The sequence below is a fragment of the Chiloscyllium plagiosum genome, unplaced genomic scaffold, assembly GCF_037043375.1.
Source record: "Chiloscyllium plagiosum isolate Xiang-an unplaced genomic scaffold, Cpla_swu_hap1 HiC_scaffold_32, whole genome shotgun sequence".
Taxonomy (NCBI): Eukaryota; Metazoa; Chordata; class Chondrichthyes; order Orectolobiformes; family Hemiscylliidae; genus Chiloscyllium; species Chiloscyllium plagiosum.
Window position 1 is genome coordinate 24,286,281 of NW_028270170.1, and position 25,639 is coordinate 24,311,919.

A 25,639-nucleotide genomic window follows, 5' to 3' on the forward strand; every position below is an offset into this window, starting at 1 on the left:
CCTGCTCCTCTGTTGCTGCCTGACCAGTTGTTCATTTCCAGCACTATACTTTTTCACTTTGATTTCCAGCATCTGCAGTCTTCACTTTCTCCTCCCTGACATTTGACTGTGCCCAAGCCCCTGGACTGGTATGGGAGGTTGCACTTGACCTACATCAGAACCCCCTGTGCATAAGTTATCCCCCTTGACTTGACTGAAGACTGCCGACTATGTCAAGCTTCCTGGCTTTACACCTGTGCTGAATGGTGAGGCAAGGCAGAAGTGAAATGAGTATGTCTAATTGAGGGGGCAAAGTGCAAAATGGCAAGGCCATGCAATTCCAGGTAGGTGAATGAGCACGAAAACTGCAAGTGAAGATTCCAGAGATGCAAAAACTGAAATTACTGGAGAAACTCAGTAGGTCTGGCAGCATCTGTACAGAGAAAACTGACTTAATGTTTTGGTCCCAGTGATCCTTCTTCAGAACTGAACTTCTCAAAGCAGTTTCTGTTTTTGTTTTGGTTTTCCAGCATCTGCAGTTCTTTGTTTTATTTCAGTCCAGAGATGCAGTTTGGACCAGTCCATGAGCAGGGTGTGTGTCCCTGTGTGCACAGTATCTTTGCATGAGGTTTACAATGGGAGCTGCTGGTGTATCCCAAGGTGTAGTGTTGAAGTGCAGAAGTATTCTGCAAGTGAATCAGAGATGTGCCTTGAAGCTCTTAGAGGCTGGCATGTTGGATTCCAATATCTGTGAATGTGGGTATGTGTAGCCAATGCTCACGGAGTCTGCCCTAAGATATTGGTACCTGGTATCCAGCATTGACGTACTTGGGATTGGGCTAGCGAGCTGAAGCCATCAGGTCCCTGCTCTAACTTCAATGTTGAGGATTCTCAACATCAGGCTGGGTCAGCATGTATGGTACCACTGGAAAGCTGAAAATTTGAGTTACAGTGTTAATAAGGCATTTGGTAAGTTACAAGCCACACCTTGCCTTAATTGCCAATTTGTCATAGCTTAGTGAGAACTCACTGCAATGCTCAGCTAAAGCATAAAGGATGGAAGCTATGGGCATCTCACCTGATTCTGTCACAAATCTCACTACAGCTCATATATCTCAGACTGCTATAAAATTCCTCTCAAGGGATGGGTCAAAACAAAAATTAATACAAGATATATGGATTCTTCTCCGAATCGCTCATAGAATCATGGAAGCTTGCTGTGCCGAAGCAGGCCATTTAGCCCATATTGACCCTCCAGAGTGCATCCCACCCCAGATTCAACCCCGACCCTGTCCCTGGAACCTTGCATTTTCCCATGGCTAGATCACCTAGCCTGCACATCCCTGGACACTATGGGCAATTTACCACAAACACTCCATCTAACCTGGACATTTTTGGACTGTGGGAGAAAACCAGAGCACCTGGAAGCAATCTATATAGACATAGGGAGAATGTGTAAACTCCACATGGACGTCACTGAAGGCTGAATCAAACTTGGGTCCCTGGTGCTGTGAGGCAGCAGTGCTAACCACTGAGCCACCACCCACCCTTTGCCCAGAAAGAACAAATGCTGAAATTTGTGGTTACTAGTGACATCGACATTGATAGTTGGCCAGTTGATTTTTGGAAGTATTGGTGTGGTAGGATGATTGAAGTTCCTTTCTCCTGATTCCTTCTCTTTGTAGAACAGAAATGAGAGAAAGTACCTGCAACACAAAGACAAATAGAGGATCTTCTTCTACTGTTACCATCACAGCACGCTAATCCTCAAACTTTGTCTAGTACCAATAAATGTTTTCAGTCCCACTAGTTCACTACAGCAGAGTTGAAAGTGACTTTTTAACCTCAATCTTTGTGTAAAGGTAAGAAACATAAAATGCATCAGCAGTTTGGGACATAATCTGCAGGGTGTGGCTTGCTACTGAACACAGAAACCTCTACCCCTCATTATTATGGTCATCACATTGAATCACAGTTGACATTTCTTTGACTTTAGACTTTACATTTCATCGGTCTCTCCCGTGCTTTCTCTTTCTCTCTTTCCCCCTAGACAGTCATTTCATTTACATCTGAAGCCATTTTTGGTTATATTGGCCCTCTTTTGAAAAACAAATTTTAGAATCATGTGCAAAATATGTCCAAAGTACCATAAGTTCTGACCCATGGTCAGAACAATGTGAACACTGCCCACCTTTCCCTCAGTTGAATATTGAATCCCTCTTATCAAATTTCTGTACATGACACCGTACTAAAATGGGTCAATTCAAAGTCACATTGACACTCCATGTAACTTCAAGCATGGTAAACTATTGTGCCCCATCCTTCTGAATTTGTGAGAAGCATTTAACATCATCCTTCCCTAATGCTTCTCCAGTATGGTTCAGCTAGATAAGATCACAGGACTTGCTCCATTCTTATTTATCCAATTGAAGCCAGAGGGTCACCTGCAGCAGCTTATCTTCCTCCTCCCACACTGTTACCTCTGTTATCCTGAAGGACCTATCCTCGACCACCTCCAACTTCTCAACTACATCTTGACACTCAACTATGTCTTCCAAAAATATGGCTTCAGCTTCCACACCTACATTGATGGCATCCAGTTATAGCTCAGCACTACTTCTCTAAACCTCTCTTCTGTCTCTAAACTGTCCAAATGTTTGTGTGAAATTTGTTACTGGATGAGCAAAGATTTCCTCCTGTTAAATATTGGAAAGACTGGAGTCATCAATTAGAAATGAATGTGGGGGTTGAAGGCTGTGTACACCAGCTGGATAGTGAGCTCTTGGTTGTCCCTGTTTGAAAATGTCCATCACATTATGTGTCAATCAGGCTCTGAACTGGGCAGTCTCAGGTCTTCCATAGGATCAAGGATCAACCCAAAGCAGAAATACAGGCACCCCCCAGCAACCTGCCAAACTGCAAGCACCCTTTCCCCATCACCCCCTCCCATCCCACAATCCCCACCTGCCAGCCCCAAGAATTACTGGCCAATCATAGAATGGAAGATGCATTTGGCAGCAGGGAGGGAAAGGTCCAATCATAATGAGCCTGTCAACAGACCTGGATTGCCAAATGACTCTGATCCCAGGTGACTGCTGGCATCAAGAAGGTGACTGGAAGTGGATCATGCAAGGCAGACTGAGGGTTTATTGGCAGTAAACACTTGAGCTGTCTCTCCATACTTGTCCCCCCAAGCCCCCAACTCCATTCCTAATTCTGAGACCCACAGTCAGGTACTGAGTCCTTTTGAAGCATCTTCCCATCATGAAATTCTTATCTTTCTTTTCAAACCCCACCATGATATCGCCCCAAATCATCTCCAGATGCTCCTACAGCTCGAAAATCCCTGAGCTGTTTGCTTTTGAACTCGGGCCCTATTTCCTCTTGGAAATCTCCAAACAACCTCAAAAGAGTTTGCTTTTGCAGAATGAAGACTAGCATTAGTGGGATGAGGCCCTTAGTCGGCATCGATTGTCCACTTAAAGATGTCAATCAGCTATGGGACATGAAGGCTGTCCCAACCTGTTACTGTTCCACTTGGTGAAATGGCCTGCACCATCATGTGAAGCGACCATCTCTAAATATACTAAAAGATGGCAAGAGGTCTTTTAATATTTAGAAGGTGCTTTATATATGTAACACTGTATCTAATGTGCAGTTACTGAAAACAAGAGTTAAAAACCTATGTCTAAGATATAGTCTCCTAAATAAGAGCCATTTGAAATATCTCCATACTAAATGAGGACTTCACAAACTAATTTCCCAATGTTATTATTGCCATTTAGCTCTGCTTCCTAATATCAGTACAGCACAGCCTTTATTGAGAGGCTACTAAGTATTGGCCTTGCTTTGAAATATCTGGAAACTTAAATCTGTCAATCCTACGTTATCTAAAAGTGGTTTGTTATTGTTCATACTTATTCAGAAATGGGTACGCTCATTGACTGAAGGGCTTATTAATACAAAGTGACAGTACTTCGGAAACAAATTATACTGGTAATAATAAATTCAAAGAGTTTTTCCACAGTTTATTACACTGTACTAAATTGTTTGAATTACTTGCGCCTTCAGGGCTCTTAATCAGTTGAGCATTTTTGTTATTAATTATTAGAGGTGTCACTAAGCTTGAAATTGTTGTAGATACTGTTAGCAAGTGAATAGACAATAACTTTGAATGATATCCTTTGTTGTTTTTTTTAGTGCAGACTTGATTCAGATACAATAAAAGAATTAGTCTCTGCATTAAAATGATGGACACTGGTTGGTGAGTTGAAGGTAAATGTATTCATTCATTCATTCATTTTAATCTGAATAATTTTGAAGTTGCTCAATATTAAAAAATACAATAGTTTGCAGCAGCTAACAGAACAGGATTAGAAATAAACGACCAAAGGGAGCGAAGCTGTTTACAATGCCTATAAGATTCCAGTTGATCTGTCTTTGACACTCATGGAGGTTAATTTGTCATTATATATAAACATGTGGTTTATGGCCAAACTAGCATAATATATGTAAAAAGAAAGCAAATATAACTGTAGCACAGAATTTGAGATATATATGGAATTCATTTTATGTCATCCCAAGTTTTTCTTTAAACATGCATAGAAATATCTGTGTAGCTTGTATTTTACTTAAATAGTTTCACAGTACATTCTTGAGCAGAAGAGGTTTACTTTGGTCAGAATGGTTCCAAGGATGAGATGCTTCAGTTATAAAGATAGACTGGAGAAGCTGGCGCTGTTTTTCTTGGAAAGGAGAAGACTAAGAGGAGATATGATAGAAAATTTCAACATCATGAGGGACGTGGACAAACAGACCTGGGCAAAACTGTTCCCATTCATCAGGAGAACAAGAACCAAAGTGCACAGTTTCAAAGATGGTCTAGTGGTATTATTGCTCGATAATTCAGAAATACAGCTAATGCCCTGGGGAGCTGGGTTCAAATCCTGCCTTCTTAGACAGTTGGTTATGAATTCCATTAAAACAAAATTCTGGAATAAAGAATCCACTGATGATCCAATGATAAGGACAGGGAGTAGCTAGATCACAGGAAACAGCATAGCCTGGACAAAGCCCTCCTGTTTCTCTGAGGTCAGAAGTAGAGATGTAAAGACATTTACCACATAAAAGGGCTGTTCCTACCACCTCTTTCCTGAAGCCAGGGAAACCCAGCTTCCTGCAGTTAAAAATAGAAACTCTGTCAAAGTTATAATACCTTGAGAATTGACATGAGAGTCAATGGCAATGATTTCACGGTGTAGCAGTAATATTAGCAGTCTTATGCAAGAGGCTGTGAAAGAAGGAAGGAATAGTCTGATCCAGTGACAGAAATACCTACAGAGAACAGTATTATCTACAATAATGTCAGTAAAAAAGTTTGCAGAAACCTCCTTGAGGCAGACAGCAGTCAGTCATAGGTAAGGAAAAAAAGGGATAAGGCAGCTTGACAATGATAGTGTTCTATTTATTAAACTATTTCAGACGAGTGTGGTCATCTGCCATTCAATTCCACCTCTGTTGAAAGCATAAATTGACGCATTCAAGGCAGGTTCAGTTCCTCGCCATATTTTTTTTAATTTAACCCTCACAGGACCCTGTTATTGCGACTTTAAGATCTATTACATTCTTTCCAGTTAAAGTGCCAGATAAGTTATGACTGCAGACTTGCCTACGTGTAATACAGTGCTGATCCAGGGTTCAACACTGAGAGTCAATTCTAATTTTCAGTTTACTAGAATTGAAGTTATGGATTAAGATCAAGGGATGTGCACACATTTGTGAAATATTTTTGGAATCTCTATCATGATTACAGAGACTTAAGTGTAACCTATAACCCTGAATATTTTAGAATTATAACAAAAGTAATGGACTGAACAGTGTGTTGCAGACTTATGAACCACACTGTTGCAAATAAACTCACACACAGATTTTATTGTGCCTTCAATAAAACTGACTGAAAAACTGTTTAAACTCTTCTGTCAAACACACTGAAATGATACACATATTGCTCTATCATTTAAATAAAAGGATTCAAACCACCTCTGCCCAACTTGTGAATTGCTCCAGTAAGTGTTTAACTCCTGACAATAGTAGCAAACAGTATTTACCTTTACTTAAGAAAGTTACTGAACAAACAAGAAGCAGTTTAATTGAATTCTTGTTCCACTTCAAAAGGAATGTAAAATGAAATGCACATCTTCATTTTACAGTAAAAAGTAATTTGTCATGGAAAATTGTCCAGGTGCGGGGTAATACAAGGAAAACAATCATTTGGATTATTTGAATTCTAGGTGCTGGAGCTTTATCTTGTTGCCATTGCCTGTTCATTCAGGCTTCAGATTGAGATGACAACCTCCCTGCAATAACCAGTATCGTTAAAAGGAATAGCTTTGCTAAATAAACTTACAATTAGCATACAACTTTGCTAGATTTTTTAATAGTTGTGAGACACTCCAGAAGTTGAAACTTTATTGCTGGAACAGCACAGCAGGTCAGGCAGCATCCAGGGAACAGGAGATTCGACGTTTCGGGCACAGGCCCTTCTTCAGGACATTCTGAAGAAGGGCCTGTGCCCGAAACGTCGAATCTCCTGTTCCCTGGATGCTGCCTGACCTGCTGTGCTGTTCCAGCAATAAAGTTTCAACTTTGATCTCCAGCATCTGCAGACCTCACTTTCTCCTCGAAGACACTCCAGAAGGCATAACTTCATGTTCCTTACTATAATAGTTGTTTTTAAGTAATAGAATAAGTTGATGATTTAAGATTCATGACAAAGGTGTAGATAACTCTTAACATAATTATCAAGATTCAACATTTACTATTTGCTTGGATCTAATAGTTCACTTTTAATTTTAGAAACTGGACATGCAAGCCAGAGGCCTGTGAACTATGTGATCACACATTCGTTTATTGTGCAATGGGACCTGATATATTTCTTGAGTAGAGACTGGTGCATGGCTGTAGAGTCCACTTGCAGCCGTTCAGAGTTGCTTCGAGTTCCAACTGTCAATGTCAGATTAACTGCTGCTTTTGTCTTTTTTTCACTTTTGCTTTTCCATAATGACAAACATAATTCCAAATTTCCTATATCTAAACAGCCTAAAGTTTTCCATCTGTAAGGATTTAATATACTTTTGATCAGGCAGAAACAATGGAAAATAAATGGTGAAGGATATTGTAGGGAAATGTTTGTCTGGATTGCGAGCAGATCTAGGTTTTAGTGTATCATCATACTATATGAAGCTACAGTCTAAATTGCCTCTTAAATGTATAGTATCATTGCTGTGCAAAATTACATGTTAACTAGAAGTCTACCATTTCATGAAGTTAACTAAACAACACCCTGACAAAGAGCTGGACAGTCTATTTTCATATATAGCTACTTTTCTTGATAATAACTCTAATTACAGCAACACAATTTTCAAAAGTGCACTGTGTAAACTATTCTTTTTTACCTTTTTTCATGCAAATCAAAAAATACATCCAAAATATGCACCCTTTCATATAAAATTAGATGCAAACATTGACAAGGATGGTTTTTACTTGTCGAAAGCTTCATGATTTCAGTAATCATTTACAGGCAGGTATATGGTTACAGGAAATAGAAGGTTGTCTAAGTGACTAAGAAATTGGGCTGCAGACTGGGTCCAGAAGTGGCAACTTATTCATAGACCATGACTGTTCCCTGTTACTGCTCTAAGCAGATTGTTCAAATAATTACTAATTTATTGCAATTAAGTAGTTGATGATTACGATTCCAGAAATCTTCAGGTGCTTTTGTCATGTAGTGGGCTCCAGTAGCATTAGAAGAAGTCTCCTTAAACTGGCAGGTGTGTTATTTTGATATTCAGTCCATTCAATTAAGCAATTTACAGCACAGAAGATCAATCATATCTGTGCTGGCTCTTTGAGAAAGCAATTCCATTCATTCTCCATTTCCCCACGGTCCTGCATTTATTTTCCCTCTTCATATATTTACCTATTTCTTTTTGGAAGTTACTATGAAAGATGTATACACCACCCAATCAAGCAACATATTTCAGATCATGCTAGATGTCTTTTCTCTGCCTTTTCCCAGGACATCATTTTCATTGAACTCCCCTTTGAAATATCCATTCAGCATTGCTAGGAGATCAGCTGTTGTAGTCCATGATTGAAGAGCATGACTTAGTGCATTGAACTTCTAACAAGACAAGTACAGAAGGTGCAAAAAGCTGCATTAAAAAATCAGCATAACAGCAATACACCTTCAGGAATAAACATTCAACTTGATTTAAGAAACCTTTCACGCAGTGCCCACATTCTGTGTAGAATATCATATAAAATCAGAGGACTAAACAAGCTGCAAGCTTCAGGACATTATAATCTAAGGGGAAGACAACAAAGCAGGCACTCACCAAAATTCACATCACCCTATTAGTAGGCTGGCTGCTTTATAACTGCTTGACTTATTGGCACAGGGAGCTCTTAGGTATGCAGAAACAGAAAGTTTTCACCTTTGTAGTTTTTTAACCCTGTTGTTGCAGTTACATAAGACCTCCGGATGTCCTAACCAACTGGAGCAGTGGATGGTGGTTCCCATTCACCTGTTTCTGTTGAAGGAAAGCTGTTAGGATAAAAGTTGAAGGATGGGTATTGACAGAGCCCGGAACCACAACAAAGGACTCATAAGGCTGAATCTTATGTTTCGTTGGCTAAATGTGAGTTGCAACAGTTTTTTTGAAAGGATTGTTGTGTTGAGGCTCAGTGGGTTTTCTCACTGTATCTTACCAAAACAAGCTTCATTAACTACCTGCCCCACCCTTGGATGCTCCTTACATTTGATTCTATCCCTATCTTAAAGCCCACTGTTCCTGGAACAGCTCACTACTTAGCTGATATCTATGAAAAGACTGGTATCCCTTGCACCCCTGCACCATTTTAAAAGCCCACTGTGCATCCAGACAAACACTGTCAGTCTGAGGCTGCCTTCTGCGCTGTTCCTGACATTTGCTGCAGACATGGCAGACAGTGGAGCATTTTGCATTCTGATTAAGATAGCACAGAGTTAAGATGTCCTGTTCCCCAAACCCCAATGTCTGGCAGTGGAGGTCCGATACCAGATTGTACCAGCCTGGACAGAAGTTGTCACTCAGATCTGTCAACAGTGTAGAAAGAAGATCAATATCATTCTCCACTCCACCAGCATAAGTACTTACCTTAATCCAAATCTACCAATATTACTATTGCCTGCAACATCTTCCTTCACTCATTCACTGAGACCCACTCCAATACCCTGTCAGCTTCCACACTGCCTCACTCAGGACATCTCTCCACCTGCATCAAAGATGACAGCTGTGCCTTCCACTTTCATCTGCCTTAATACCAGCCTCTCTATTAACCATGAGGAAATCTATCCACAATAGAGTAGAAATGGTCATAACAGAAATGCCCCTTAATTGGTAACTTGCTGATGCAGGAAACTCAGCAAAATATAGGTCTCACCGTACTTCTCACATCATTCTGCCCAATATGTTTTTAACCATGTTTTTACTAGTGCCTCATTAGAGAAGATGCTGCTCTCTGTAAGGGCCCATGGACAGATTTTTTTCACTGCTAATAAGAGGAAGAAGGATATCTTAGAGTACAAGAACCATGTCCAGTGATTTCAGAAAAGGTTAGCAAGAGCATGGGGCAATGCTACAGGATAGTGTCAGAAGACGGTCAATGATCTAATCAGGTGAGTTTAATCATGCACCCAAGTACATAAGTAGTTGGCCAACCACAAAATCCCTTTGTTCTGTCTTCCCAAGTCATTATCCCTTGTAGCAAATGAACTTGCAGGTATCCATATCCCATATTACCTCCTCTCATCTCATCTGAACAATTCCACAAACACAAATCCTATCATTCTATAATGTCATACCGATCTATCACAGTGTCACTCAATAAACATTGCCCATCCACCTATTCAAAATATTCTGTTACTCTCAGTCAGAGCATGAGGAAAGACTTCTAGGTCCTCCTGCCAAAGACAATTGACTATACTTCAAGTTTCAGGAGAAAATCAGCCTGAAAGAATCTTGTTTTCAGGACAGTTTGAAGGAAGAAAGCACAGGCTGGAATAAGGCACTATTAGTTGAGCTAGACATCTGACGGTATGATGGTATGCTGCAAGACCAGACTATGTTCACTGATGATGAACAGACACAGTATGTTTCTTCTCATGCCTGTTTGATGTTAACTCAGCAGGTAGCAGTATTAACATTTTCATCAGGGAGCATTTTTCTGGCTCTGAAAGATGAAATCAGGCAAATACTGGGGGGTGAAGGGAAGTTATCCCCTGCAGCTGATAGAATTATTCAAATAGAGGAAATCAGTCCTGTCTCTCCCTTGTAACTTCACTGATCCAGCAACTTGTTGAGTCAAGATAGTCTCAAGTGAATCTATCAGGCCTTCACTTTGATCCAGAAAGCCGTCCATTTACTTGCAACACGGGCAAATGTTAGTTTTTGTGTCCAATGATTCCATTACAGAATCATCAAATTATTATGATGTAGAAACAAGCCAAACAGCCCATCGTGCCTGCAGCAGCTCTCTTATCTCATACTAGTCTCCTGTTTTTTTCCCCTCAGTGCACCATTACTATCCAAAAATCCATCCAATTCCAGTGTTAAATGCCACAGTTGAACCTGCCTCCATCGCATTTCCAAACTGTGCATTCCATACCCTAAATACTCACTCTGTAAAAAAAACATTCATCATCTCCATGACTTGCACTTTCATAAAGTCCCTACAGAATGGAAACAGTCCCTTCGGCCCAGCAAGTCCACACCAACCCTCCAAAGAGTATCCCACCCAGACCCATTTACCTATTACTGTACATTTACCCCTGTCTAATGCACCTTACCTACACATCCCTGACACTATGGACAGTTTAACATGGCCAATTCAATGAACCTGCACATCTTTGGATTGTGGAAATAAACCGGAGCACCGAGAGCAAATTCTACACAGACGGTCGCCCGAGGCTGGAATCGAACCCAGGCACTGTGAGGCAGCAGTGCTAACCACTGAGCCACTCTGACTTTGGCAGCATTTTCTTCCTTGTTCAGATGGAAAATATTCGTTCAATATCAGAATCAAACTTGCAGCCTCCTTGTGTAGATCCTTAACTGGGCTCACTCTTCCTAGCTCTTTGTTCTTTATATGCTTATGGGAGTCATTTGTATTCCCTTTTATGTTAACTGTTGGTCTCTTCTTCTACTCTGTTTTTACTTCTCATTTTCTTTCCACACAAAAAAGAGCTCAAACTGATGCAGTGGAGTGTTTAGTCTACAGCTGAATAGATTTATGCTTAAAATGTTGATGTTCAATGACTAATGAAAATAATTTGTAGTATTCCCACTATAATACATGGAATGAACATTGGTTGTGGTTTTCATGGTGGGGGAGAATTGAAACTGACTGTCAGTTCCTCCATGCTGTTTTATATGTCAGAAGATAATTATACCCATTTGATATTCATTGCTCTTAAATACAATGATCTCCTTAAAGAAATTTAAAACTTTTCTCTGAAAATGCTTACTTTATCCCCAAGTATATTTATGTAGATGATCTGATCTGTCTTGTGACTTAATCAAGAGTCCATGACCTGGACTTTGCCATTAACAACAAAGTGATTACACTATTGCTAACCGCAAAGGACCTGCTCACAAACACTTTGTGATCTATCTAGCATGGAATTTAAATTCCTTATATTAATTTCAATTCTTGTGTCAGCTCCAGGAGATCCCTGACCTCTAGTTACAGTGATATCATCAAGTCAGCTAAGTAACCAACCACATTGAAGAATTCTCTCAGACGGCAAACTAGGATGTAAGGGGCATGAATCAACCCTCACTTTTTAATTACCTTACAGAAAACAAAACATAGATTGGGGCATAGTAAAGCAATTGGATAAAAGCTAAAATATTATAAGATCATAGATTTGGATAAAATAAGAACCTATACATTTTTTAATCATCATGAAGAAATTTCATATCCCACTAATAAAATTTTCAGTGTCAGAAAGAATGTGATCGATAATTATAGGTTAGTGCATTGCTAAGACCCAGGTGCATCTTATTCCACAATGCATGAGTCCACAGAGTGAGAAAAATGAACATTTATCTCAAATGATTTCCGAGATTTTCAACTTAGAAAAGCTCTGTTGAGGTTCAGACAATCCCAATCCTTCATGTTCATTTTCACATACTCAGAGACCAGACATCGGTTTCACAGAACAATAATGTCACATATTTTTGTTGTTGATACAACCACAAAATCTGAATCATTGTTCATCTGTGAGCCTCCATATGCATGTTAGCAGAGCACTATTTTGTTGGAAAGATCACAGCGAAGACAAGTAATTTTCTTTTCCCTTGATTGCTGTACACTGGATATTTCCACAAATAGTCACAAAATGGCAATCTCAACTTGGAAAACCACATTATTAATTTGTTTCTCTGTTTCCCATCCTGGGATACAAGAACCAATTATTAGCTCTGTATCACGGCTCCACCTGAAACCAGCTAGCTCAGCATAAACTCAGAATTAAGTAAAAAACTTTAGTGGTTTATTTGTTGCAGCATTTTGCAATTCTATCAGTGTTTCAAACGTACATTAACTACAGTAGCAATGCAAACAACCCTACATTGGAATTCTTTTGGCCCGTAATAAAAGAGACATTTTATTTTAGCATAGAATCAGGTTTTCTAATACAAATGATTACTCCTTGACTTTAATAACAGTCACTGCATATTGATCGATATGTGGCTGCTACACAATGTGAAGAAGACATTGATTTGCAAATTCTTCAAGTGTCATTCCCCAAGGCCCACTATGACTGAGAACTTACTAAGTAAGGAATCAAGATCACAGGCCCATTGAATAATAAAATATGAAATATAAGTATATATGTTATACCACTGCATTAGTCAAATGGAATATAGTCAACCATTCTGATGAAGGATCACAGATACTGGTGCAGATGCTCATAATCTAGATGAGTATTTTCAACATTTTCTGTTTCCGTTTCTGAAATAGAGTCAGAGTTTATGATTGAAACATTATTAACTCACTATTTTGAGGTGCCATTTCAAAATATATATCCTGCATACCTCTGTTGCACACTTGAACTAATCATCCAACAATTTATGAAGTAGGTATTATGAACTTGGTTCACACAAGCAATGATAAATGCCAACTGTAGTTTCCAGGAAGCGGGCAATTGGTAAATATGTTATAATTGTAGTTAAACTTTCCAAAGTGCTATATTTCACGACAACAGTACTTTCTAATATACTGAAAGTCAACTCTTAGGTAGCCCATTTAGTCAGATTTTACTGTACATTTGGGTCTAGAAATTCAAACCGTCCACTTATGAGGCTGCAGCAAATGACTCCTGCATTTGAATGACTTGGGACCCCATTTCTAACAAGCCATAAAACAGACACCAGCTTATGGGTGAATTAGGCCATTGATGCATTACAGTGATAATTAGCCAGAAAAAGGTAACTGTGGCATTATGGGTGCAGAGGATATGCTTCTTTCAAAACTATACATTATTCATAACATTACAAATTTGACATTATGTAAAATGCAGTAAAGATCAGCTCCTTTCAGTATAGTACATGAGCTATCTCACCCACCATTACAAACTATATTCACAAAGTCAAACATTGGTGCATGCAGCCAAGGGGTTTGACAAATTGATCTTTATTTTTAATGAGAGTGTGAGTCCTGCCAGTAATACTGGAGTATGAGATGATTATTTAGTGCTGAATAAAAGGCTGTTGGTATGAGATGCTAGCACAATCTTCCTGCCACCTGGGGCCTAGGCCTAGGCTACAAAATTCAAATCATCACTGTCTCTTTGCATAGGACTGCCAACAATTTGTGGACAAACTAAAGAAGATCTTTTGCCAAGCAAGTGGTCCTCCAGCAACTGTTGGTAATTGTCACAGTCTGCACCTTTGGTGAATGCCTCGCAGAGCACAGAGTCCTGTGCCATAGAGCTGATTAGGATGAATGTTAAGAAAAAGTTATGCATCTCTTTCCAGAACTCTTCTGTAAAAGGCCACAGTCCAGAACTAGAAGAATGACAGTCTCTTTCCTGTCACTGCCAACTCGAAAACACTTTATAGAGATGTGAGAGTCTGTTGTGTTAACCTTTCTCACCACCAGGCAAGCCTTTTTGAGAGTTAGAACATTGTTGCATGAAAGAAAATGATGTGTGCTGCATTTGACAGTCTCAGCAAGGTTTCTGACAGCATCCACCATTTATTTTTCCTGCAGGGCATCAATGATGTTATGCATGACCCATTGCCTGAAGCACTTGTTGTCAAAAAGTAGATATTTGGCATAATCATTCAAATGTTCCAACTTGGACAGATGGTGCATGGCTTGACTGAATGGAGCATTCCTATAGCAAGAAAGCCAGGCCTCTATTTGAGATAGAATCACAGCACATAGCGACACCTGAAGTTTGCATGCCAAGGGTGTATGCACAGCTTGATGCCGTTACTCAAAGATGACCATCAGGGATGAGGATGATATTGGGTCCATTTCTTTCCCTTATCCAGGAGTTTGCACATCATATTTCTGGTGTAACAGTCCATTTTTGGTTTCATGATAAGGCAGAAGAGAACTCGAGTGACTGCCAACGAGCAGGAGTGGGTTATAGGTCAAATCTGCACCATGTACATCAATACTAAGAGTTCCTCATTCCTAATGATGATATTCCTATTTGCAAGAAGGACCATCACTTCCACATGCCTAAAAGAAGGACATGATATGGATGGGGACAGAGCAGATTGCTTTATTTGAATGGGAGGTCCAGATGGACTATCCTCCTTTTCCAGATATTTTTACAAATTAGCTTGCAGGTAGTGCCTTAGCAGGGTCTGCTTAGCAAGACCTCCCATTTGGCTGTGGAGACCTGGCTTGCTCCTATGAGCTAGTGGAGCCAACATTTTCAAAGCTATCTAACCCTCTAGTTGAGGCACAAAAAAGGGACTAAATCCCTTGCATGCCAAAATAACCAAATTGTTCAGGCCCCCACTGCAATATTAGACTGCCCCTATGCATTAATCGCTTGATCTTTAGTGAGTGTGTGCGCCATGCCAGCAATATTAGAGTTTTAAATTATTATTTAGTGCTTCACAAAAGGGCAGCCGTACTTTTAGATTATGGTATCATCTTTGCCACATATCATGCATTAACCGCTTCCAGAATGGGGCTGTTGTGTGATTTATTTAATTATTTTGGAGTTGCTCATGCTTACAGTTGAATTTTTTAAGGGAATGCTAAAGGATCCAGCGAACCGAGCTAGCTCCATATGGTTTTTATTTATGGAGTGCCACGTAGATGTCAAGTTTCAGGAATGCGCAAAGAGACTGCAGACCAAAATCAAACTGTAAGTTAACCCTATCCTACAAACATTTTGCTGGAAAATGTAGACAAATTGTTTCATATCTTAACAAGAACTGGTGATCAGGTTATTTTTATGCAAACACAAAATTAAATGCAAATTGATCATCATTGGAATTTTTAGGAACAAAAATAATATTTTATTATATATTCATTTAAGAAGGGTTAGCAAAGCATGAAATATTATTGATTTGGAGGTGCTAGTGTTGGACTGGGCTGTACAAAGTTAAAAATCACACAACACCAAGTTTACTTGGAAACACTAGCTTTTGGAGCGCTGCTCCTTCATCAGGTAATATCACCTGAGGTAGCAGTGCTAACCACTGTGCCACCATGCCGCCCAAAAGCTGTTGGACTATAACCTGGTGTTGTGTGATTTTTAACTTTGAAATATTATTAAATTCATGCTCACAGTCTGACCAATTTTTCAAAAAAATGTTTGTGTATTAGAATTGCATAGACCCAGTCAATATTTTATAATCCTCCTCTTAAGAGGTTGGGAAGTAAGGGCTTTTGAAGTTTAGAATAAGTCTAGTATTTTATTGACCATGGACATGATAGGACAGAGATTGGTTCAATGTTTCAGGAGCTCTTTTGGCGATACTGACTCCACAGTTATTCTATCAAAATGCTTCATCATTTAAAAACATATTAAATCTACTTATAGTCTTTTTTATAGTAATGAAACTGGTCTCAAAATCTCAAGTCTTCATGCAGTTTCCCAGCTCTGATATTATCATGGAGAGTCTATGCTTAATACACTCATGATTTTCATTGTCTATAATGTGGCAACCAAAAGTTCACTAACTGTAGCTAAACTAATGTTTTGTACACATTCAATATTAATTTTTTACTCTTGACCTCTAAGGGCTGAATTTTCCCATTTTTTAGCAACTTGTTTTTTCAAGTGAAATTAATTGTGATTGGTCTGCTCGCACAACCTTCTCCAATCATCTCATTAATTGCATAATTAGAGCCCCTTAGTGCTCATTGCATTGAATCATACAGCAGAAAGTGTAGAAGTGTTTGCCACTGCTGGGACGTTCATGCTCCTGGTGCCATACTGCACAATTTAACTGTATACCACCATACCTAACACAGCAAGCCAGGGCATGCTTCTCACACTCTGGCGTTCTAGCATTATCTCTGAGGAAATGGCTGAGAAATACAAGTTAGGTTTCTGTTTTTGTGTACAAAGATCTTGAGGAGTTGGGCAATAGGTTTGTGATGAAGAGGCCAGTCCTTTCTCCTCCTGATCATCAAAGGAGGCCACACCACCAGATGCAGACCATCTGGGCCATCATAGTGGAATGCATTTAAGGAAATTATGCAATCCACAAGGATTAGTGCCACCATCTTATCTCTATCAAAGAGGCTTGCAGCAAGTAAGCCAAAGTGAGTAAGCACTAAGAAGGTAACCTGAGACCCAAAAGATACATCTTGTGTAGACACATGAGATTAATGTGTGCCCCTGCAGTCAAAGTGCTCTGCAGATTCATGCAAGGATTAAGTGGCTCTGACCGCTAAAGTGAAGTCCTGAAGGGCCTCAGTGATGTATATGAGTTGACCTGATAGCAGCCATGATGATATGGTGAGGCAGGTGGCTTACTGAAGCTCATTTGCATCGACAAAGGATGGAGAAGGATGATGTCCATAGAACTTGTGGGGACGTAGTGGTTGAGTTGACTGAAGACCTGGGGAAGCCAAAGTCACCATGTAACCACTCTGAGTTTCATGTCAGGAACCATCTGGTTTCTCAGGGAATGGAAGGAGAATTTGGACCCATATAGAAATGAGGCTAGGTTAGCAAATAATGAGATGTGAATGCATGGAAATAATGTAGTCGCCGTTCATTAGTAAGATTGCTAAACCCTAAACCCTTAAAAAGACGTGGGTAAAAATCTTGCATTTTTTGCTCAAGGTCAAGAATCTGATTTTTTTTTCAGTCTTTTCAAACCTTCTTGCTACTACCTAGAGAGGATGGCAGAAATCCTGTTTTTGTTACTATCTTTAAAATACTGTTAGTCATTCTGGAACTTTATTTAATTCCATTCACACTGTCATGAAATGATCAATCTGGACTCACAGATTATTCAGTTTATCAGTATTTTGTGTTTAGACTAATGATCCAGATGCTTGGTTTAATCATCCAAAGAATGGACGTTCAAACTGCAGCTTGAGAGTTTGGAATCAACTTCCACAACCTCGAACTAAATGAAATCAGTGAAGGTAGCTATGAATGTGTTGAATCATACTTTTAAAATAACTGGTTCAGTAATATTCTTTAGAGAAAGAAATCTGCTGATCTAAACTGACTTGGCCAATATGTGCTTACTGTAAAAAAAAAATTATCTTTTCCACGTCTCTGCCCGTAGACCTTCCAACACACAGTGCCATGACTTTCACCGGAGGTAGGGCAGGGAGGCAGGCTTAACAGGAAAGGGGATTTAAAAACTACTGTTGGCACAAATCGGAACCATGGCAAATACCCAGTCAACTGACTTCAGATTGTAGTGGCAATATGCACCTTATTATCTAGACCCAATGAATAGTGATGGTTAGGGCTCCAATTTTTTTTTCCATCATGTGACTGACCAGAAATTCCCTCATTCTTAACATCAGCACGTGTTGGAAAGATGCTGCAGGTCAGTTTTCAATCTGTTTGACCAGATTATGAGCACCCCTCATTGGTTATTGAGTCCTGGAGTGAGAATTGAGCCTAAGCTTCCAATATAGAGGCAGTGATGCTTCTCTGAAACAAGACCTCCACCAGGAAAGGAGATTCAATAGGCATTTTAAAATTAAGAAGCATTTTCATGAATAAGTCAGGAAGGAGTGCTGATCTATCTGGGGAGTCAGGACTTTAAATTCATGCCTCAAACTACAGAAGCAATCATACATCAATGCAATTGACTATCCCTTCCCTCCAGAGCCTTTCAGCAATAAATTGCAATGTCACGCATTATCCTGAGAAGAAATAAATTTGAAAAGCATGAAGTATCTACTTCCTTTCATAGTCTCGAGAAAATCCTACATGGGGTTCAAGTGAGTTTATGAAGAATGACAAGATCTTGCAGAGTTTGCAAAGAGGATTTATCTGAATGGTAGCAGGGATAGAGACTTCAGTTCCATACATAGACCAAAGAAGTTGGGATTTATTTCTTTTATGCAGAGATATTTAAGGGGAGATTTGTTTTTTTAGAAATCTTCACGTCTAAAAGAGAATTTATAGAGTAAATACAGATGTATCATGAGTGAGAAGGAGAAAATTGCATCCAGTATGTTGTCATCTGGATTAACTTGCTGGTTAAAAATTTATAAAAAGAAGCTCCATGAAAAATCTTTCCACTCCTTTCCAGAGAAAAAAACCCAAGGTTAGACCATTGTTCCTTGACAATCAATCTTTTGTAAGTAGTCTCCAAAGTATCCTCTTGGGCTCTCAGGTAAGTCCACATTTCTTCTGTAGCTTGGAGAACAAAATTGAATGCAATACCCAGTTGTGGGGTTAGATCCCTTCTTGCTGTCACCTCATTCATATCCTATTTAAACTATTGTCACTGCAAAGTCTACATACTTGTCTGAATTCCATCTCCCAGACCACAGCCATTACCACACAGCATATTATCACTTATTGTTTGATATCAATCACATTTCACCCAGTTATATAAGATTCATCCAGCTTCGTGTCATCTACAAAACTAAATACTTTGGGTCATTTGTAATCACAACAGCCCCAGTAATTCTCCTCAGGTTTCAATTCTGGCATGTTCCAGCCATGCATGGAGACAGCCTAACAATTTGCCATCTGTCCCACGAACCTGCACCTTGCGACAAACCTTGCTTAAAAACACGGTGTCTTCCTAAATTTCTCCCTAAAATTCAGAAGACCATTATCCACTGTCTCATACTTCTTTGCAAGATCTGTAACATGTGGAAAAGAATTCAGTAAATTGGTCAAATTCATGCTCTCTCATTCATGGAAGCTTAACTTCCAGATCTTTCTTATTATTCATCATCAACATTTTCAACTATCTCCTAACTATCGAGATAAAGCTCAAAGAATATCACTTTGAAGGATCACATCATGCCCCTTTTTTAAAAATGGGCATTTGCGATCTTCCAATTCATTGAGCTTTTGCTATAAATACACTAAAGTTGGACAAACACTGCTAATTGAATTCTTCTGCACTCATTTGATGGGACAAAATCATCATTGACCCTTTGGCTTCTCACACCATTCTCCAATGCCCAAGATTATATCACAAGAATTGCAGCTTGCTCTTTCTCTGAGACCGTACCCTTCACTCAGACATCCATCCCCATTTCACACAGTCACAACATAATGATTTAGTAATTCCTCTAATTCTTAGTCCTTAGCAGTATGACTATCTTCATCTTGCTCTTATTCCTGATAAAGAATTGTATTAATGAATTTTATTTTCCTGCCATTTCCTATTCCTTGCATATTTCTTTTTATTTCTTTTACCAGTTATTTTGTTATTATCTTTCTTTGAAAAAGAATGTATTTACAGGATGTGGGCTTAGCTGTCTGAGCCAGCATTGCTTTACCAATCCCTAATTGTCTTTAAGGTGGTGATGGTGAACTGCATGATGCTTCACCCTTTTCCTTCTTTTTTGTGCCAGATGTTTCAACAACCTTTGTCAGAACAGAGCTGTGAATAAATGTAGTCTTGAAACATTTCACTCCATGACTTGCCCCCATGTTCCAGCCACTAGTCGGCCAATACATCCCTTCCTTGTCATTGTGTTTTCCTATGGCATTTGAAATGCTAAAAGACTGATTATTCAATTGGATAAAGCTTTGCTGCCTGCCAAAGAGCATATATTCCCCCCCCCCCCCCCCCACGTTTCAATATTTTAATATTTAGGAAAGAAACATGTTCAAAGGGGAAAAGCAAATGTTATAAAACATTTATTTTAACCTCCAGATTTCTTTCTCTCCAGAGTTGAAGACATCAGAATCATGAAGATCAATCTTCAATTCCTGAAGGGACTGATGCCTGACAGGTTGCTACCTAGACACAATTATTTGGGATAGAATTAACAGTCACATGGAAAAATGTTGTTTAATTCAGAAGGATCAGCATAGGTTTATTAAGGGAAATTTAGGTCCAAGTAACACTCTGGAGTATCTTGAAAATGTAGTGGAGAGGGTTAATGAAGGCAATGTGATTGATGTGATGTACATGGACAGCTAGAGGTTTGATACAGCACTACACAACTGCCTTATAAGGAAAGTGATAGGTTTTGGAATAAAAGAGATTGTAATAATATGTAGTAATATATAAATTGGTTGAGTGATAGAACATAGAGGGTGATTAATAATGACTGTTTTTCAGGATTGGTATTGGAACCTTTGATTTTCTCGCTACATATAAACAATCTAGTTCTTGATGTGTAGGGGACAATTTCAAAGTTTGCAACTACACAAAATTTGGGAGAATTATAAATTGTGGAGGACAATGGCATTTGCAAGTTTCTGGAGTGGATGGATAGATGGCAGGTGACGTCTAATACTGAGAAATATGAAGTGGTAATCTTTAGAAAATGGAGAAGCAAAGTAACATAAAGATGAGCAGGAGCACAGAGCACAGAGGACAGGTAGGGAGAGCATTTAAGAAAGCAAATAGTATTCTAGGCTTCATTAATCGTGGCATGGAGCACAAGAACAGGAAGATGATGCTAAATCTCTATAGGGCACCATTTAGAGCTCAGCTGGTGTATTGTGTCCAGTTTAGTGCACCACACTTTAGGAAGATGTGAATACATTGGAAAGAGAGCAGAAGAGGTTTCTGAGAATGGTTCCACAATAGATTTAAGAAGTTGGGATCGTTTTCCTTACAGAAGCAAAGGCTGAAGGATGATTTGATAGAAGTTTACAAAATCATGATATACTTGGGCAGAGGGAGATCTGTTCCTGCTTACAAATGGATCACAAACCACAGGCCACAGTTTTAAAGTGCTTTGCAAAAGAAGCAAATGCAAGGTCAGGAAAAAAAAACGTTTTCACACAGCAAATGGTCTAGCTTTGAAATGCACTTCCTGGAAATGTGGTGGAGGCAGGTTCAATTGAGGCATTGAAAAGGCCATTGGATGATAATTTAAATAGATACTGAGTACAGGAGAAAAAGCATTGGTTTGGCACAAGCCAAAATGCTCAGAGAGCTGGTTGTGGCATGATGGGCCAAATGGCTTCCTTTCCTATCTGTTATTTTAGTCCAGTAGGTTTTCTAAGGTAATCAAGTTGCTTTTACTGTCTTGCCTGTCACTGACATATTTCTCAAATAAACTGCCTCCGCACTACATTGCTATTTTCTGATTTATATTAATATTGTCCTTCTTATTTTGCTCCTTAGTATTTTTATTGTCGGATACCAGTAGCTCTCCTTTGATCTCCTTTGCAGATTTTGAGTTTGTTAGCTGCTCTGTTTTCCTTCCAATCTAAAAATTAACAACTTTGACCCTAAGGGGATACTTCTTGCCAAATGCTTTAGACAGTGAAGAGCTCTCAAACAACTCTCAGCAACAGGAATAGGAATGAATGCTGACATTCATGCCCTCAAATTAACTGTAACTAAACCTTTCCACCTGGTTCCTGATGTTCCTTTTATAGGATTTCCTTTCTACATTGACTTGTGTTGTTGTTTTCCCACATCAATAATCTTCTCCATCTACTTAGTCACTTTCCAAACCTTGACATCTGCAATAAAACATTAATTTTCATGGCTCTCAATCATGCTTGAAAATGATTCCATCAAACTCTTTTATGACAGACTTGCTTGCATTTACAGAGTTCTGTTTAAACTATCCTTCCATATTCTCCTCAAGAAATTTCTTGATACCCCCTGCTCTGAGGTAACATTGTCTTTAGATTTGATCTTTGTTTGTGCTCTTTGAACAACATCACTCTTGGTTCGGTGGAGGTCAAGATGGTGACAAAACAGGAAAGATCAAAGAAGCGGAGACCATAATGGCAAGACTTCACTGAATAAATATTCCAGAATTTGGTCTAACATTCAGCCAGTTTGATGACCTGGGCAGCTGGCAGGAATTGGACACTAGTAGCAGGAAGATGCAGTAGGAGGTGTGAAGGTACTGAATCCAGGTATCATGTTCGGGTCATGTCTGCTGACGAAAGGTAGAATCTATCGTTATCAGTAGAGTGGGAAGGCGCTGGCCTCAATTTGAGGAAGACACTGGCTACAATAGATGATTGCATCTGACCTTGATTGGGAAAGGATGGCTCATAGGCTACTATTGTGAGGAAGTGCTCTGAGGACAGAAGACCCAAGGCTACCTTTAGCACCCCACCTCCCTTTCCCACAAAGAAATTTTAACTCTCTTCAGGCCCTCAATCTGATGGCTGACCTGTTAACCTGTCAGGAAAGCCAACACTGCTTTCCCTCAAGGCCTTCAATGGGAATTACAGATTGCTCCCTTGGCTGCATCTACACAGATGCAATAAATGCCCACTTGCTTCCTGTGAATGTTGTGCTCATTTACCCATATTCAGGTGAAGATGTGGCAGAAAAGTAACAGGATCAGAATAGATAAGTGTCAGCCTTTTTGTTAACATATCTCCTCCACTCCAAGTTAAAAATCATCAGATGGATGAAGGGGCAGTGCTTCGAAAGCTAATGCTTCCAAATAAACCTGTTGGACTATAACCTGGTGTTGTGTGACTTTTACCTTTATCCACCCCAGTCCAACATGGACACCTCCAAATCATGTCCTCTATCCAAGCTGTGCTAGACTGGGCAGTTAAACTCAGTGCCATTTTTGAATCACAGAATCTCTACAGTATACAAACAGGCCATTCAACCCATTGAGTCCACAATGATCCTCTGAAGAGCATCCCATGTAGACCTACACCCCCTACACTACCCCTATAACTCTGCATTTCCCATGGCTAATCCACATAGCCTGCACATTCCCAGACACTCTGGGCAATTTAGCATTGGCAATCCACCTAACCTGCACATCTTTGGACTGTGGGAGGAAATTCGATCACCCAGAGGAAACACACACAGACACAAGGAGAATGTACAAACTCCACACAGCCAATCACCCAAAAGTGGAACTGGGTCCCTGGTACAGTGCGGCAACACTGTTAACCACTGAGCTACTTTGGCGACGTTTGGCTGAGGTCTTAAAGGATGCTGAAGGGGGAAGCATTCTCAAATCTTATGATTTTGTGTGAGTTAGCCTCCAACAGTCTTTTTTTTACCTGATGTAGCAATATTTATGTTATTTCCAGTAACAAAAGAGAATGGTGTGGGTAACCTAGTATTGAAGAATTCAACAAACATTTGTTGCAAATAGCATTTTTGTAAAAACATTACAGTCCTCAAGTACACTATATAGGTTTTACGCAGTAGAACGTGCTTCCAGTAGAGTGATCCGAGGTAAGATGGAGTATGAATCTTTATATTCTCATGTCAAATATAATGATAATATCATGGGCATAGCTCTTAAAGTTATACTGACATAGCAACCATCAAATAAAACACACAATTGTCATACATTATTTGCAGAATAATTCACAGGCAAAGACTGAATTGAAGAAACACCATATACACACTTTAAGGCAGTGTAAATTCTCGAACAGAAATCTCTCCTGAAGCCAGCATTGTAAATATCATTCAAAGATCAATTTGTCAGTTTGACAAAAAGCCTGCATAAAACCAACACTTTCCTCGAACTACTATTACTAATGAACATAAGGGCTACATTTAAAGATACTGAAATAATTAGAGTAATGATTTTGTGGACGTGGCATTGGGTGATTTGGACACTACAAGTGAAAAAAGATACGTGCTGAAAGAGGGAAGTAACCAGAATCCAGACCAGCAGAAATAAGATAGAAGTGCTGGTTAATCTTTAGAATCCATCAGATACTTTGGCACATTTATAATCAGTAAATTATTGAGTTCGACAACTGTTCCCCATGCAAAGGTGGAAGGAAGAAAAAGTATAAGACTCTCTTCATGAAATATAACAATGCTTTAGTTAACACCCTGCTGCAGATTTTGTGAATGCATTTCTCATCATGCATTGTCATTAGTCCTGTTTTATTATCATCTGATTTAATTGGTGTACATTCTTCATCATATTAATTGAAACTCTTTGCATTCAGCAGTACTTCCATTTAAAACAAAGGGGTTAAAACATCCAAATTCAAGAACACATGAGGGTCTGTGTTTGATTTACACTATGTCATCTAATAAAACTCTCATATATTCTAAACTAGTTATTGCCACTTGAGAAACCAAGAATACATGGAGTTGGTGAGACTCAGTTGACAATTTATACATTTCCCATTGGCAAAAGTATTTTCACTGATAAGGTTTCCTAGTGTTATGCAGATGTGTTATGTAAAATATTAGTTTATAATATAATTGAATGAATATAAGTATATGTATTTTTTAACTTTTTGTGAGACCATTTTGCAATGTAATTGTATTAATAATGAACAAACTGTTTGGATGTCAACATGTTTTGTCTTTTCTTTCTCTGAGATCGTTTCCAGCAAAGTTTGTCAGTTCAAAACTCAGCTGAAGGCTTCATCACTGCAAGTGGAAGATTCTTAAAGGAGATGTTTGAACCTATGCCACAGTCTCTAGAAAAGGAGAATTCAGCCAGCCATTACTGATCCAGGAAGAGACCACTGCTTGTGTGGAAAGTGACTTCAGACGAAAACAGGCATTTAGGACAATGAGTGAATAAGTCTGTTACCCTGAACTAATTGTTACTTGGCCAAATTTTACTTAATATAACACTTAGAGAGTTGTTTTTTTCCCCAGTTTGGATTTGGTAAATTTGTATGCGTATTTGTTTAAATGAAGACAGTTGGACATATTTGCATAATAAACATTTTGATGATAGTTTTTACTTGAACATATTTTGTTTGCAATAAAATAGTGTGTAAGGGCCAAACAAAACCCCCTCAAAATATACTAAGAAGCTAGCCTAAATCCCCACTTTTTAATTTTAAAAATAAGCATAAGGCATCATGTTCCAGATGCAATTTGATTAGTCAAACTACTCAGTGTTAAGCAAAACACATTTTATTTTGACACTACAGTTAAAATACAGACAAAATAAAACTAAAATAATTGGCTTAACTGTAACTCTATCAAAAAGTATAACAAAATAATATATTTAGCTCCCATTAATGAAATGTTCCAAC

The 25,639-nt window shown here is 39.0% G+C and overlaps 1 long non-coding RNA gene across 1 annotated transcript; it reads left to right on the forward strand.

The window, feature by feature from the left end:
• Nucleotides 1–15,205: 15,205 nt before the first annotated feature.
• Nucleotides 15,206–25,320, forward strand: LOC148141785 (uncharacterized). The gene is made up of 4 exons (XR_015752444.1): nt 15,206–15,415; nt 18,789–18,872; nt 20,395–20,457; nt 24,969–25,320. It is a non-coding gene; the product is annotated as an uncharacterized LOC148141785 (long non-coding RNA).
• The last annotated feature ends 319 nt before the right edge of the window (nt 25,321–25,639 follow it).